The sequence below is a fragment of the Nansenia antarctica genome (assembly GCF_963989245.1).
Source record: "Nansenia antarctica genome assembly, chromosome: 8".
NCBI classification, from domain to species: domain Eukaryota; kingdom Metazoa; phylum Chordata; class Actinopteri; order Argentiniformes; family Microstomatidae; genus Nansenia; species Nansenia antarctica.
The window spans coordinates 49,407,861-49,420,442 of NC_137678.1; the positions used below are offsets into that span (position 1 = coordinate 49,407,861).

At 43.8% G+C, this 12,582-nt stretch overlaps 1 pseudogene across 1 annotated transcript in view; it reads left to right on the forward strand.

Annotated features, from left to right (window-relative positions):
* Positions 1–5,689: 5,689 nt before the first annotated feature.
* Positions 5,690–12,582, forward strand: part of LOC308164361 (histone-lysine N-methyltransferase SETDB1-B-like) — a 16,267-nt pseudogene continuing 9,374 nt past the window's right edge. Inside the window, exons 1-5 of the transcript in view lie at positions 5,690–5,871; positions 6,014–6,174; positions 6,447–6,626; positions 7,391–7,598; positions 12,406–12,443. The product of the transcript in view is annotated as a histone-lysine N-methyltransferase SETDB1-B-like (transcript). The remainder of the gene's footprint in view (positions 5,872–6,013; positions 6,175–6,446; positions 6,627–7,390; positions 7,599–12,405; positions 12,444–12,582) is intronic.

Below are 12,582 nucleotides of genomic sequence, written 5' to 3' on the forward strand. Positions count from 1 at the left end.
TCTCCTTTCGTGAATCCGTTGTTCCCCCCCGATTTTTTGCACGGTGAGCAGAACATTTTTCCTTCCCCATCTAAACGCAGCCAGGGGAAATGTTCTTTCCATTCAACTCGGAACCCTCGAGACTTTCTGGCTGGAGGAGCCACTACCTCCATCTCTTCAGAGTCAGACTTCTCCTCAGACTCATTGTAGCTTGGTTTCATGAAGTCATTGTTAAGCTTACTTTGTCTTGCCATGTTTACCTCTCGCTGGCTATGCATGGTGCGCTGGCTGGGTGCACTTTGAGCTGCAACGTTTGCAGGTTAAAAGCAGGGTTGCCAGATGGGCCGGGTTATCGCCGAATGGGCTACTGGGTTTAGCGGTAATAGACTGGTTAGGCTGTAAAGTCCCATCTGGCAACCCTGCCACCGCTGTTTCGCGGAGTCATCATCATGCCGGCGTCAAATCATATAATAATAAAAGAAATATATAGCCTATATATTCGTCTTTTTGAATATAGAAGGAATCAGAATGTGACAATTCAACTTTAGCGAATTGTATTCAAATTGTGCTTAGAGGGAATTATTTTCACCGGACATTATGACCGAAGAGATTTCAATTTGTCGGACGTTAACGGAAACCCTGGTAGGGGGCTCGTCACCATGTAGCTGACTGCTGCTGGCGCCTTCGCTGGTGTTCTCTTCGCATATTTTTTTTTTCTTCCCTCTCCCAAATGCCTGAAGAAGGCTCAACTGTCTTTTGGACATTTTCACATCAAATCAGACACTAGACAGCTAATTAGGAAGCTAGTTGAGCTAGTTGAAAATAATTTTAGCGCCAGAAATGAGTGACAACTCAAATCAAATGACAGTGACGTAAGCACCAATCATTGGCCTTTATGTTTACAAACAACAAACTAATGAGTGATTGGCTGAACGCAACGTGAAAGAGTTTATTAGGGGGTGTTCACACTTGACTTATTTTTTAAGAAAAAAGCGTGGCCTTCAGCGCCTTTTTACATACAACCCTATGGGAAAAGGGAAAAAGCGGCCGCCTTTTAAAAAGCGTGAGAAAAGCGCAGCTGCCTTTTAACTTTTCAGAAAGGCGCTGTGTGATGTCAAGCGCCTTTCTGACACGGTGTTTCATAACGTGGTTCCAGTGTTAGGAGCATTCGTCAGAAATCTTCATTTTCCGCAACACTGTTGCAAATATACCCAGTTCAACACAACACAAAATACATATAATTATTAAGTACGTTTATTACAGAAAAAAAAAATCCTACAGGATTCCGGCTGCCGGCGCCACTGGCTCAGTGTATTCTGTTAATTCAGAATTGGAAGTCGAGAGACCAAGCAAAAGGAGAGCTCTCCGGTGGACTAACAAGGAGACCGTTTCCAAACGCCTGGGGTAACTCGAGACCGTCCAGTGAATCTTCGCGCCAGTGTCCTTCAATCATTCTCCTGCGCTCGTGTGAGAGCGCTGGACCCCATCCCCCCTCATCTCTCTCTCTTTTTCCGGATCTTTCAAACCCCTCGTGTACCTACGAGTTCCCCACGAGGTTACGTGAGTACTGAACCACGCACATGCTTTTATTTGAGGCTCGTGTAAACGAGTGAAGTGGCCATATCTGTTTCAAGGCCCCCCCCGCTCACAAGCAACGTCAGCTGCAACGAAATCTGACCCCATTCGCGAGTTCAAATGTTTAGGCTTAAGGACAATAATTGCTGGGTTTACAATCTACATTGACGTCACTTTGTTTTTCTGTTCTTACGCGCAGAGCTTTCCTGAAAGTCAACTTGTAAATGTTTTTTTTCAAACCAAACCAAACCTCTGGTAAGGTATTGCTACCCCCTTTAGATTGTCATGGATCAAATACTGTAACTGTTAACATGTATCTGTCCAAACACACGTCATACAGTAAACATGCTCTCTCTCTCTCTCTCTCTCTCTCTCTCTCTCTCTCTCTCTCTCTCTCTCTCTCACTCTGTCTCTTTCTTTTCTCCCTTTCCCTCTCTCTCTCTCTCTCTCTCTCTCTCTCTCTCTCTCTCTCTAGCTCTGACTTTGTCTTGAGAGATGAGACTTTGATGCTGACTGATCGGTGAGTTTTCACCTTTACAATCTAAATGCTACACCCCCCTTTTCGTTAAATAGTATCGGTACATGAATGAACATTGATCGTAAAGGACAAGACTTGATCGCAAGTCAATTGTGCAGCTAGCTGGCTAGCTAGCTTAGCTATCTCGCTTGCTTGCTTGAGGATGTGGGTTAGCTAAGCTAGCCACACAGTTTAGTTTAGCTTGAGTCGTTGAGTTGTCGAAATGTTAACTTAATATCCTTTGGTAGACACATGTTTGTTAATCGTACATGCATACTAAAACAATTGCAATTAACTACTTGTCAGACATCTAAATGTAGCCATGGATGCTGCTAAATCGTGAGCTTAGAATGATAAGGTTCTATCTCCGTTTAGGGCAGTTCAGAGATATTGAGCGTCAAAGTTTTTACAATCCATTATGTTTTGAAAAAAATAACACCACACAGGTATTAATAAACACCTAATGGATCAGATTATGTAAAAAACTCAATATTGACAAAAATGGAGATAGAACCTTACAATTCTAACATCACGAAATGCTGCTAAATGTGTCTTTACGCGCCGCTTCCGACCCTTAAAAGTTGTAGTTCCGTAGTTGTGATGTAATTTGCATGTCTAGTGTTTTCCCCCCCCCAATTTAAATACTATGTTCATGCTACTCAATTGACTGTTTATGAGCACAGTATTATTTCCTCGAGATATCGACGTTTGGAATGGAAAGAGAGCACCGACATGACTTGTTTTGTGTTAACAATAGTTCATATAGTATATTGTGTGTGTGTGTACTATAGGATTGCTTCAATAAAACCTAGTCCTGGTTAAGCAATCTGAATATATTTATAACCTTGCCAATCAAAACCACCTGCATATCAATGATGTCTCTTCCTTCCTGACATAGCCATCCACTTTTTCCCCTCATTGTGTTACTAAATGCCAAATCAGTGATTGCACTGTCCTCAAGGGGAGTCATGCAAACTGACAGTTATCGGAGGGGATTGCGCAGGTATTTCATTTTGATCATCATTATCCCTGCGTTAAAATAACTGTCCATTAATAATACCACTAAAGATGAATTCACATGCATAAACGGAGACGAGCTAAATGCTGCAGCTCGCATTTTGACTGGGTCCAAGAAATACGACCATATCTCACCAGTGCTGGCCTCCCTTCATTGGCTCCCTGTCCATGTTAGAGCGGATTTCAAGTTGCTCCTGTTAACATACAAAGCTATAAATGGCACTGCTCCTTCTTATTTAAAGGACCTTCTCGTCCCATATGTGCCCTCAAGGGCTCTGCGCTCACAAGGCTCTGCCCTGCTCATTATTCCGCTGGGTTAGAAGAAAGACAATCGGTGAGCGTGCGTTCTCCTTCCGTGCACCAACTCTCTGGAACCGTCTTCCACTGGATATCAGACAGGCAGAATCAGTAGAAGTGTTTAAAAATAAGCTAAATAATACCCACCTGTTTTGCGTTGTCTACATGTCATAGGCTGTTTGTTTTTTTGTGCTGTTGTAATTTATGTGTGTTTTTAAATTGAAATAGTTGTTTTTAAATTTGTTTAAAATGTAAGTTTTTATCTATTATATTTGTGGTGCGAAATTGTGTGTTTTTAAAATTGAAATAGCTGTTTTTATATTGTTTAAAATGTGTTGTTTTTTACCTATTGTACTTGTAAAGTGCTATATATATAAATAAAGTTATTATTAATTGAAGTGTCGTAGACAATTCCTCAATCAAATCACGTGACATCTGTCCATCAGCGGCACACGTCACTTCTCCTCCGTCGCCGAAGAGAACACATCACGTTGCTAGATTGATTCGTTTCTAATAAATCCAAACCTTATTTCTGACCAGCCGTCGACTGTCCTATCGATGTACTATAGGCAACTTTGCAAAAAGGTTAGTACAGTAGGCCTACAACTAATGACCCTAGCCACTGCTAAGTAGATAATGATAATGTGATGGTGAGGCATAGCATGCTCGTTAACACGCAGCATGTCCATTAAACTGTCACTACCAGCTAGCGGTAGCCATGTTGATTGATTCCCGAAGGTCCACGTGTCCCGTGGGATTTTGTGACAATCATGTATTATTGCAATATACAACTATACAAAGAGTTATTCATGATTGTATGATGATTTTATTTACTATTTGAATTCACTATATGAGTACTTTGTACGCACTCATTTCCCAATACGAAAGGGAAATTATATATCTGAGTTTATAAAACATATTTTGCCAGATGGCCAGTCCAGCCCTGTCATACAGTAAACATGCTCTCTCTTTCTCTCTCTCTTTCTTTTCTCCCTTTCCCTCTCTTTCTCTCTCTCTCTGTCTCTCTCTCTCTTTCTTTTCTCCCTTTCCCTCTCTTTCTCCCTTTCCCTCTGTCTCTCTCTCTCTCTCTCTCTCTCTCTCTCTCTCTCTGTCTCTCTCTCTCTCTCTCTCCCTCTGTCTCTCTCACTCTCTCTCTCTCTCTTTCTTTTCTCCCTTTCTCTCTCTCTCTCTCTCTCTCTCTCTCTCTCTCTCTCTCTCTCTCTCTCTCTCTCCCTGTCTCACCTGCTCTGACGTTGATGCTGACAGAATGGACACCACTGATCGGTGAGTTTTCACCTTTACAATCTAGCTGCTACACCCCCCTTTTCATTAAATAGTATCGGTACATGAATGAACATTGATCGTAAAGGACAAGACTTGATCGCAACTCAATTGTGCAGCTAGCTTAGCTATCTCGCTTGCTTGCTTGAGGACGTGGGTTAGCTAAGCTAGCCACACACTTTAGTTTAGCTTGAGTTGTCGAAATGTAACTTAATATCCTTTTGGTAGACACATGTTTGTTAATCGTACATGCATACTAAAACATTTGCAATTAACTACTTGTCAGACATCTAAATGTACCCATGAATGCTGCTAAATCGTGAGCTCAGAATGATAAGGTTCTATCTCCGTTTAGAATGATAAGGTTCTATCTCCGTTTAGAATGATAAGGTTCTATCTCCGTTTAGGGCAGTTCAGAGATATTGAGCGTCAAAGTTTTTACATTCCATTATGTTTTGTGAGATGGAACCTTTGTATTTTATGAATTACTAACAAAAAAATGTCAACATTTTAAAAATAACACCACACAGGCATTAATAAACACCTAATGGATCAGATTATATAATTCTTATTATATAATTCTAATGTCACGAAATGTGTCTTTACGCGCCGCTTCCGACCCTTAAAAGTTGTAGTTCCGTAGTTGTGATGTAATTTGCATGTCTAGTGTTTCCCCCCCCCCCAATTTAAATACTATGTTCATGCTACTCAATTGACTGTTTATGAGCACGGTATTATTTCCTCGAGATATCGACGTTTGGAATCGAAAGAGAGCACCGACATGACTTGTTTTGTGTTAACAATAGTTCATATAGTATATTGTGTGTGTGTGTACTATAGGATTGCTTCAATAAAACCTAGTCCTGGTTAAGCAATCTGAATATATTTAGGTGACTTGAGTACCTGGCTGTCAATTCTTACGCGTTATTACCCTTTCCCTCCTTGTACTCTCCCTTCCCCTCTGTCCCATCCTCTCTCTCTCTCTCTTTCTCTCTCTCTCTCTCTCTCTCTCTCTCTCTCAGTATGGAGGTGGAGGACTGGGACCCGAGCCTGGAGGAAGAGTTGGGTTTTTCTCTCGATGAGTTGAAGAAATGGGTTGAAAATGAGGTTGACAGGAGCGAGGCTGTACAGCAGAGGAAGACCATGCTCGCTGAGTTAAAGGAATTGGTGGAGCAGAAGGAGAAAGAGCAGGCAACTTTTGACCAGTGAGTGTTTTTGTGTGTGTGTGTGTGTGTGTGTGTGTGTGAGTGTGTGTGTGTGTGTGTGTGTGTGTGTGCACGTGTGCGTGTATACTATATACATAACATGTATACTTGTATGTGTTTTTCTCCTGTCTGTGTCCCCCAGGTCCATAGCGGAGTGCCAGACATTAGTAAAACAGGCCAAGGAGGGGCTGAGAGAGAGCAGTTCAGATGACGACGGAGGCGGAGGGGCCGAGACCTCCGAGGTCATCGAGGTCAAACTTCCTGTTAACACGACCAGACCCGAAACGCAACCAGTCCAGCCAGGTAAGAGCCATTTTCACCCGTACACATACCAACCCCATACTACAGTACCCCCCCCCCCCAGAATCGGCATGAGTAAGGACACTGTTAAACACAGCGTTGACCATGTAACCGCAGGGTCCCCGGTTCGATTCCGGCCGGGGACATATCCTGCATGTCATCCCTCCTCTCTCTCTCACCCATCCTTCCTGTCTAAAATCTCTACTGTATCTGTCAATAAAATGAAAAATATGAGTGAGACAGAAAGAATTACTTAACTTGTCATTCCCCTCTAGGTGGCGTCCACCCGCCGTTGCCCATGCCAGCGGTGTTTGTGTCCCAGGCTCCCACCAACACCCCCACTCAGCCTAACCCCAACCTGAAAGACGACGAGCTCCGCATGGACATGAGCATTCTGGGAAGGAAACTCACCAAGACCTGGCACAAAGGCACTCTCATCGCCATCAATCCAGTCGGTAAGAAAACCCCCCCCAAAAAAGCAGCTGTCCAAAAGCTTCCCGATGATGCAATGACTGATGTTTAATCAGTAGTGCTCAGGGAATGAGATGTCTCGTTTTCGAACAGTGTTTTTGGTCCTGAAAAGCTCTTTTTCTAAGACACTTAGTTTGCATACAAACATGTTGTTACTGGCCAGTAGGGGTGTTCTAGGGGAGGGTGTTCTGGTGGCCTCTTCAAATCGTGCACCCATGCTGAAACACATCAGCTAATGTCAGACACTCCATGTCCATTTCAGGGGATTATTATTATTAGTAGTAGTAGTAGTATCATTAGGGAGGATGTTAAACTTTGAACTGGGGCGGCTGTGGCGCAGGAGGTAGAGTTGCCGTTTAATGATCACAAGGTTGGCAGATCAGAGCCCCGGCTGGCCACATGTCGAAGTGTCCTTGGGCAAGACACTGAACCCCGAAATTGCTCCCAGTGAGCGGGCCGGCGCCTTGCATGGCAGCTTGCCGCCATTGGTGTGTGAATGGGTGTGTGAATGGGTGAATGAGAGGCCGTTGTAAAGCACTTTGGAGCAGCTTTGGAGCAGCGCTATATAAGTGCAGTCCATTTACCATTTGAACTGAATTTCACCACGGTGGCCAGAGGTGGCATATTTCCAACAGACCTACGCCTTGCTCCTTTTTAAGTTCCACGCTTGTATTTATTTTCTCTCTTTTGTTTGTAGTGAATAGATTGAACACCACCCTGTTTCCATCTGTCTGTCTTTGTGTTGTAGGGAGTGGCTATAAGTTCAAGGTGAAGTTCGAGGACAAGGGATTGGGAAAGAGCCTGCTGTCCGGGAACCACGTGGCGTTTGACTATCACCCTACTCTGGAGCGACTGTACGTGGGCGCCAGGGTGGTCGCTAAGTACAAGGACGGGAACGAAGTGTGGCTGTATGCTGGCATAGTAGCAGAGATGCCCAATAACAAGAACCACATGAGGTGAGTGGAGGGGGGGGGGGGGGGGCGAGGCGATCGTTTGTGTGTGTCTTTACAGGAAGAGATAATGTGGATGTTTTTAACAATGCACACAGGTTCTGCTTCCAGTGTTTCCCTTACAATTGCCTTGTGAGGGCATCCAACCCGAACATGGCGAGTGGCAAGCCCATGGGCTCGTTGGTAACGTTAGTCCGCCAGTAGTCTCGCATAACCTGCCCTATCTCCACACTTCGCTTCGCACTGTGGCAGCGCTGGAGAATAATAAAAGATTTTGCGCAAGTGTGTGCGTGCGACGCGACGGAGTTTTTTGCCGGGTGGGATGTCTGCAGATGAAACGTTAGCAAATATAATTGCTGAGTGTTCTGACAGAGAAAGTTGGTTAAAATGGGTCGTTATTATTGTGACTAGAAAGTGTCTAGTAGATATACAATCTTTCTAATACCATAATGGCATATTTACAGTACATGAACAGTGGATTGAAGCATTGGAAATGTCTGTTTTTTATAGTTGGACATTGCCCACAGCAATCCAATATTCAATTATAATTATGTTATAAATTGATATGGATCAATGTATACCTCTTATTAGATTATAAATACTCTGGTTGTTATGTTTGCCTTTTGGTTGACAGCAAAAGAGGGAGAGAGGAGGATAGAGAAGGAGAGAATGAGAGAGAGCAGGATGGTGTCAGCACTAGGGATGGGACGATTATAGTTTTTATCGTTAATCGCGATAAAAACACCCGCGATAACTTAATCGTGGAGAATTGTAATTATTTGAATAATCGTCATAATCGTATGTTATGAATAAACTGTGTTTAACAAATGTCTGGCGCTATTTTTCAGCCTAGGCTACATTACCGGTACTTTTGCAGTCAAGTTAGCGACTGTTACTGTAATATAATTGCAATTCCTCACATGAGCCGCGCGCGAATATCCTCACAGAACTTGTCTCGCGCTATTGTTCAGCCTGCATGGGTAACGTTACTGTCAAGTCAGCCTTGTCAGTCAGTCACTAGGTAACGTATGCTAGCCTACTCACCATGGCTGGTGAAAAACTTTAGACGGGATACTGTCATTGGCCTTCCTTGTTATTACCAGGCAGTGACAGTCTATGGCTGCAAAAGGCACGGTCGCCCCTAAGCTTTAGCAAATATATTGTGGTTTACTTAATACTGTTCAGCACTTGAGGTTACATTCAATGCATGACTTGTGCTATAGGCTAAATACAATGATTAAAGCGGCAAGTAGCAAGTGTGCGCATCAAAGGCATTAGGCACGTAACATCCATGCTGTATAAACACATGACAACCGTCCGTTTTTTCCCGAACTTTGCCCGAACCCCCTGCGAGGACCCGGGGAACAACGGTACGCTCCCCGCGGCTGCTATCAGACTGGCCGCGGGAGTGAGTGTTGAGGGAGAGAGGAGACGGCAACCCTCGCTCGCCATAGACTGTATCCCTACTCGTCTCTCCTGAGCTCGGTTGTAACGTGAACCGTGGAATACAGGATATGTTAGATCAGTGGTTCTCAACCTTTTTTGGGCCAGCGCCCCCCTGTCCATTATCCAGGCCTCTTACCGCCCCCCCCCCCCCCCCCCCCATCAAAAAAAGTAGGCTTATTTTCTTCCCTAAATATTAATGTTGACTAATATTCTGTGTTATATAATTTAAAAAGCATGTCACTGAATGCCAAATAATAGATTGGATTTAACTGGGCAGTTGGAATATCATTATCATTAGTTTATCAGAGAGCAGAAAAGCCATGTGAATGTGAATAAAAATGCTGTTTCTGAGTGTTAAACAAACTCAGACAACATCAGAGAATACAGACAGACGCTACGGAACAGCAGCAATTTCACACATGTCCGATGCAGAACAAACAGTAGGCTGCAGAACTGTACATTACAACTAACATTGTTAGTTTTTTTAAGTGTGCTGGTGTTGCATTTCTCCAAATTGCTGTTTTATGATGCTAGTATTTATTCATTTTTGATTGGACTTGGGGGGGGGGGGGGGGTCACAATATGGCGGCAAACGCTAGGGGGCTATTATTTTAATATTTTATTTAGTATTCTATGGTATTATTTTCATAAACTGACCACTTCGAATTTGTCATATCAAAACATATCAAAACATAACAAAGTTCCAAAGTTCAGAGCTCTGCGCTCTGGGAGCGCTCAGAGATGGGCGCTCTGACTGAAAACACGGTTTTGTCCCGTAATAACACTGATGACAGCTGATCAATACAAAAGACGCTGCAGCTGATGCGTTCGTTTCCAGGACATCACAAGAGGAGCAACATATCACAAAAAAGCGATCGTATAGTTTAGTTTGCAAACACATCGCAATGCTAACCTCAGAATGGCACTAGGGATAACATCCACAACAACACTTAACAGTTATACATTTATGTAATATACTGTGATGAACCTGCGAGGGGAGGGGACATTCGTAGCTGATTTCTCTAGGTTCGATTATTGGTAAGCTAAGCGACAGAGAACTTTCCGGACTGGTTTATTACAATACGATCACTTTTTTGAGATAGGTTGTTCCTGCTGTGATGTTCTGGTATGGTGGTATGGTATGGTATTAGCACTCATTTTAACTAAATTAAATAAGCTGTATTGAAAGGAAGCGAACGCATAAGCGCAGAGGGTAGTGTGTATATGAGTGTGTATACGCGGGGAGGGAGTATTTGGCACGACAGGCTTACGTCACCGGCGGGGACATGGACTGAGTATCAAAACTAACATAAGAAATATTCTCTCTCGCTTATAGCCAACAATTACAATGAGCCTACAAACTGAAACACATGTCACTCAAGCATAGCCTACAAGGAAAACACTCATAGAAATTAAACAAGACCGTAAATTAAACAACACCTTATCGCTGTTAGATGAGCAACACAAATTAAATAGCCTATTCCTCATAAATCTTCGCCAACTGGCTAAATCCAAAGACAATCAACTATTTACAGTTATATAGCCTATTCCACTCCTATCCGTGTTCATTTGCGGGTGCTATGCAAGAAAAGGATGGCAAGGGTTGAAACATGACATTACAGATGGGATGAACCGGGGTTCTTTTTATCGTAGACTAGCATAGTATTGCAATTTCTTTTTTTTTTTTTAATTTGTTTTTCAGATTTTATCCCTTTTTCACCCAATTTGGTAGCCAATTTAACCCAACTTAGCATCCAATTATCCCCTGCCTATTGCATAGGATCCGCCGCACGACCCCGTGGCCGGCAGTCCCAGAGGAGGGCGCCAGGCAGACTAGGCTGACTGGCTCCTCGAGCCCAGTACCGTTATTCCGGCACCCAGGGGGCGGTGTTGCGCGACGGATCCTAGTCCAGAAATACTCCTATACCCCCCTCGGAAGCGGCCGGCCAATATGCCGCTTCCCGTGTGCCTCGGCCATATCTGGATCTGGCGAGCCGGGATACGAACCCCGGCCCCGGTGGGCAGCATGCACTAGCGGCCAGTGCGTAGACCGCTACACCACTGCGGGGCAGTATTGCAATTTCTGCACTGTACATGAACTGTCCAGATTCTTCTACAATGCAGCTTACCCAGACACATTGGAAACTATCAAAAGCTCTGCCTTTGCTAGCTGAGTTTTTAGCTTCATCTTCTTGTTGACACTCTCACTTTAAAAAAAATGTGGGCGCTGTGCTACGTGTGTCTGCATCACAGAGCCCGGCCAAGTTCAGAACACTGCGCTCTGGGAGCGCTCAGAGATGGGTGCTCTGACTGAAAAGACGGTTTGTCCGAGCGAAATGACCGTTCGTGCATTTACGAACGTACCCGTAATAACACTGCTGACAGGTGTTTTTCATGAGAAAAATACTTAATGCGCGAACGCCCCCCAAGAACACCTCAACGCCCCCCTTTTTAAAATATCTGTTCCAGCGCCCCCCGATGTTGTCTGAACGCCCCCTTGAGAAAACGGTGTGTTAGATGCTTTCCCGTTGAGAAACGATGTGTTAGATGCTTTACAGTAATTCCCCAAATGACCAGAAAAGGAAGTTAGATTTGTCGCTGGTCGCTTTTGACTAATTAAGTCGCCAAGGGGCTCTGGAAGTTGGCAACACTGGGAGTGCGTTCTTTAAACTTCCTTGGGTACGTTAATGAAAGGTGCTGATTGGCCGAAAAGGAATTGCTCTTTCTTAAGGACCCGGATTATGGCCAGAGATATGTGCCACTAGAATCTGAATTTGAATTACTGACTTAAAATGTCCTAAAAATACAACAAAATCTAAGTTAAAGTGATTACAGTGTGTTTTATTGGCATTAAAAAAATAAATTAAAAAAAAAACCATTTTATTTTATTTTTTAATTCTCGCGATAATATCGTGGATCGCGATTATTTTGCCCACGATAATCGTGACATGACATTTTCTAATCGTCCCACCCCTAGTCAGCATACCAGAGAGCGAGAGAGCAAGAACCGGGTGAGAAAGTGGACAGGTAGTCAAGACCACATAAGTAAGTAGCCTTGAGAACCGATGGTTCTGGAGCCTAACGGCCCTTAGGGGCCTATCTCCTGTTTCCGTAGCGTGAGGCAGCTTAATGTACAAGTACACCCCTGGACATGACGCTGGTATGTAGCAGGGTCTTACCCCCTGGGCCGGGGGGGGGGGGGGGGGTCCATGCCATGGTCCATGCCACCCCCCCCAAGGCAGCAAACCAAGGGGAAACACTGGCTTTCTATGGAGCATGTCAATAAAACAAACTGTTGATGTGCCATTTATTTCAAAACAAGTTTGTGAAAAGCGTTTATCAGATCCTATGTCGGTGTGTGTTTTAGGTTCCTTATCTTCTTCGATGACGGTTACGCCTCCTATAATAATAATAATAATAATACATTCGATTTATATAGCGCTTTTCCGAGGCTCAAAGACGCTGACAATATGGGCAAAACGGAAAACACAGAAACAACAAGCAACAGATAACATGAGCACATAGAACACAGAGGTAACGAACG